This window comes from Coptis chinensis, chromosome 3 (assembly GCF_015680905.1).
Source record: "Coptis chinensis isolate HL-2020 chromosome 3, ASM1568090v1, whole genome shotgun sequence".
Classification (NCBI taxonomy): domain Eukaryota; kingdom Viridiplantae; phylum Streptophyta; class Magnoliopsida; order Ranunculales; family Ranunculaceae; genus Coptis; species Coptis chinensis.
The window spans coordinates 94,726,418-94,730,758 of NC_141458.1; the positions used below are offsets into that span (position 1 = coordinate 94,726,418).

Sequence of the window (4,341 nt, forward strand, 5' to 3'; positions counted from 1 at the left end):
GGTTGAGGTTTAATTGTTTGTTTAAGAATTGAGAGTGGAAGAAAGGAGGGAGAGCATACGAGTTTGTTATGGGTGATTAGAATTATACAAACTGACCGATTGGGCTTTGGGCCTTTGGTTATTTGTTTTAGTGTCATCAACCCATCAAACATATTCAAAGACACATTTGTCCATCTTAAATGGTTTTGGACTCAAAATAAATGATAAATGATAATTTTGTAAGCGCAAAATGAAAAGTAAAAAAAATTGGTTTATTGGAATGTTTTTTATTAGTTTTTTTTTCATACTATTGTTTTTGTTGATTATATTCTTACTATAGTTGTGAAAATTTTGGGAGTGCCGTAGTGGAAGTTTCCTAAAAAAAATTTGAGGTTCGAGTCCTTATAGTTTGAAGATTTTTCTAGGGAATTAGTTATTAGTTATGTGGCAGTGGAACTTTTCTAATCTAAGGGTGTGACCGCCCCCACACACACCCTCTATATCCATCTATGCAAGTCAGCTTGATAGACAAGGAATATAATGACAAGAAGCTATGAAATGTTTAATTTTCTGTTTTAATTCAGACAATGTATTTCACATGGTGCACATTGTTGAAATATGTACTGATAATGTGATCTTGGTTGTTAATGTTTTTACTACCGTGTATCATGATTGTGAATCGTGATTGTTTTTTTTTTACTTGTTTTACCTAGCTAGTTAGGTACTTGAATGTTAGCAGGAACAACTAATGTTGTTTGGTGTTTGGAAGTTATGGAAGTAGGTGGAGATTTCATGATTTTGATATTGGAAACGCTCGGAAGAGGAAAATTTGGGCATGTTTATTTGGTAAGAGAGAAAAAAAAATGGTAGATTATCCTTTTGGTCATGTTAATAGAGTGCGTGCCTTGTTTAGAATTGAACTGTTTTTTTTTTTTTTTTTTATAGTCTTTAGAATTTAACAGGTGTTTGTTGAAACTTGAAATGTGGTATCTATTTATCATGCGGAAGTTGTTTTAATTTGAGTGCACTAGAGACTGATAAATTGTGTTTCCAACAGAACAGCCACATACTTTTCAAGTGCCAGTTGAAACAGTCTCAAGTGGAGCATCAGCTTCGCAGGGAAGTCAAGATAATAGCTAGTAATTCGTCGAATTATAAGGTTTGGCGAATAAAACGAATAATTCGGCGAATTTTTGAATGATACGGTTTAATTCGCGAATTATAAGGTTTGACGAATAAAATGAATAATTCGGCAAATTTTTGAATGATACGGTTGAATTCGCGAATTGGTTGGGCCGGGCCTTAGTTGGAACCAAAAATAAATGTGTTAGTAATAGTAAGTTGAACAAAAAATTTGACATTTGTATTATTTTTTTCATGAATAAAATTGTAAAAATAAAAATAAAAACGTTATATACTTATATATCAAAATTTTAAAGGTAAAATATATAGCCAAATTTTAAAGGAATGCATTCGTATTATACCCGTTTAAAACACGTATATCGTATTTTTACCGTTAGCGTTTTATTGAACCGAATATTTAAAAGTATTATTATTGAAAATTTCGAATCTTAGGCCAATAATTGCCGTATCGAACTTTTGCCGTCCACAAATTTACTAACTATGGTCAAGATACAGAGCCATCTCCTCTGGGTACTTCTATGATCAAGTTGGAATGTGTGTGTGTTTTTTTTTTATATATTTTAGTACTTTTTAGATATGAATTCATCGTTGTCCAGGGTGTTGTTCTAATGTTTATTGACCGTCCAGGGTGTTGTTCTAATGTTTATTGACGTCCAGGGTGTTGTTCTAATGTTTATTGACGTCCAGGGTGTTGTTTATTGACCGTCCAGGGTGTTGTTCTAATGTTTATTGATTGCAGATTGCAGACCCGGGTATATTTGATATTAGAATATTCAGCAAAAGGCGAACTTTACAAGGAGCTCCAGAAGTGCAAATTTTTCAGCGAGAAACGTGCAGCCACTGAGTTATTGGTTAAGGAATAAGTCCCCTACTTAGCAGCCTTTGTTTTATTGTACATTGATGCAAAACTTCCACTTTTACAGAAGCATATCTGTTCTTGTTTGCAAATATCTTATACTAATGTATTTTATGTTTGTCAACAGTACATTTCATTACTTGCACGAGCCCTGATATACTGCCATGGAAGCATGCCATACACAGAGATATGAAGTCGGAGAATCTCCTGATTGGTGCACAGGTTAGATAACCATAGATCTGTTTTCTGTTCAATTGTGATAATCTGATAGTGAGTAAGTATATGCTTATTGTGATCATCTTATTGTGTTAGTGTGTGGTTTCTGTTCACACTTTTAACCGCAGGAGGACCATGTGTGGTACATTGGATTATCTCCCTCCTGAGATGGGTATGTACTGAGCAGGGTGAAATGAGTTTTTCTTGTCATTGTGTTTTCATCTGTTACCAACATATTGTTACTTTCAACAGTTGAGAGTGTCGAGCATGACGCAAATGTGGACATTTGGAGTATTGGCGTCTTGTGCTACGAGTTTCTTTACAAGCAAGTACTCAGACAAAAATAGAAGGTACTTACGGAGTTCCTCCATTTGAGGCAAAGGAACAAATGGAAATTATAAACACTTTTAGGATTCTAGTTTTGTTACAGGCATATAGTCAAGCAGGGGACGGAGGGATCTTTCCTATATCTTGAAAAAAATTATCCTTTTAGATTGCATGAAAGCTTTTTAATTATCACTAAGGATATTGCTTTCAAGTTGTAAATACACAGGATCATAAAAGTGGATCTCAAGTTCGCCCCCTCCCCCCCCCCCAAGCCAATTATCTCATCTTCTGCGAAGGATCTCATTAGTCAGGTGAGACTTGCTGCTTCATTACATTTTTGTTTAAAGCCAATATACACGGTGGGGCTCATTATTCAAGTTTTATCCCATGCCAATATACATGAATTGCTCTTTTTAACCATTATGTCCCCACAAATTTTGTCCGCGTAGTCCTTTAGGAGAGTGACACAGTATGAATATGCATTACTATACTATATATATTATGGCACTACGTGAATGGTATTCATAAAAGGATTGACACTTCATGAATACCCTTTTTTTTTAGCGGATGCTGGTTAAAGATTCTTCTCAACGTCTCCCATTGCACAAGCTTCTGGAGCATCCTTGGTTATCCAGAACGCAGATCTCTCTGGCATTTACAGGGGGTAAATTGCAGTTACTGATGAATATTCATTGTGACATTATGAAAGCCTTGTTCAAAATATGTGATTAGGCTGAAAGATTCTTGTAATCAGAATATGTGGTTATGCTGAAAGAATCATGTAACACCAACAAGATTACAATATGAGGGTACATGTTTGGTTAGTTCAAATGTTGTTATTATAACTGTTCCGTATTTGGTTCGGTTGAGATATCATTTGTTAATCTGTTCTGAAGAAATGGAAACTATACTAATTGCCAAGTAGATAAATCGTCTGAAGAAATTACGGGCTTGTTCTGCACAGATACTTGAGGATTAAACTAGTCTCTTGTTTCTTTGCTTTCATGATTTTGACAATTGTTGCATTGATATTATGGACGACGTTAACATAGAGGAGTTCTTTAGATGACAAATTTACCACCTTCTGCATATGTTTTTCAAAATATTCTTTTGAAAATACTGAAGATCTTGGTGTTTCACTGTTTCGGAGCTGTTAATAAGGTGAGACATTGCGATATGAATGTCTTTGTTTGTTATTTTTGGTAATCCATATGAATGTCTTAAACTAAGCAATAACTAACCGCTATTGTATTAGTCTATTACAAATTTACAATGAATCTCATTGCAAAATCCAAATGCCATCTTGGTAAGGATCTTGGGATAGATAGGTTATCATATCAGTCTGATCTCGACTTAATGTATGTTTTGAATTCTCAGATGTCTATTAACTTTTCAGTTTTTAGAAATAACAATTTGACAAAAAAGAAATGTAAAATATACCTATTGGGGTTAAGTTATTTGCTTTTTGCTACTGGGAAGTGGAAACCAAGATATTAAATCTGAGCACCACCAAGTTGGTATATGTTCTTTTTCAAAAAACCAATATATTTGGTGAACTCTGAAGATTATTTGACTGAGTTGGCCGATTAAACAGTGTTCTCAGACAGTTCATAGTAGAATGAACATCTGTAATTGATAGTCGGAGGCATAGTACAAATTGCTTTAATTTGAAAAACGAAAAAGATGGTTTGAAGTTAAACATCTTCAATATTATGTGAGACTGTCATAAACTTTTTCTAGGATATATAAGTGCCAAGTTCCTAAGGTGTTCGATTACCGAAAAAAAACAAAAAAAGTTCCTAAGGTGATCCATAGAGGTA

At 34.2% G+C, this 4,341-nt stretch overlaps 1 pseudogene; it reads left to right on the forward strand.

Annotated features, from left to right (window-relative positions):
* The first annotated feature begins 577 nt into the window (after positions 1–577).
* On the forward strand, positions 578–3,394 carry LOC147511797 (serine/threonine-protein kinase Aurora-2-like; annotated as a pseudogene).
* The last annotated feature ends 947 nt before the right edge of the window (positions 3,395–4,341 follow it).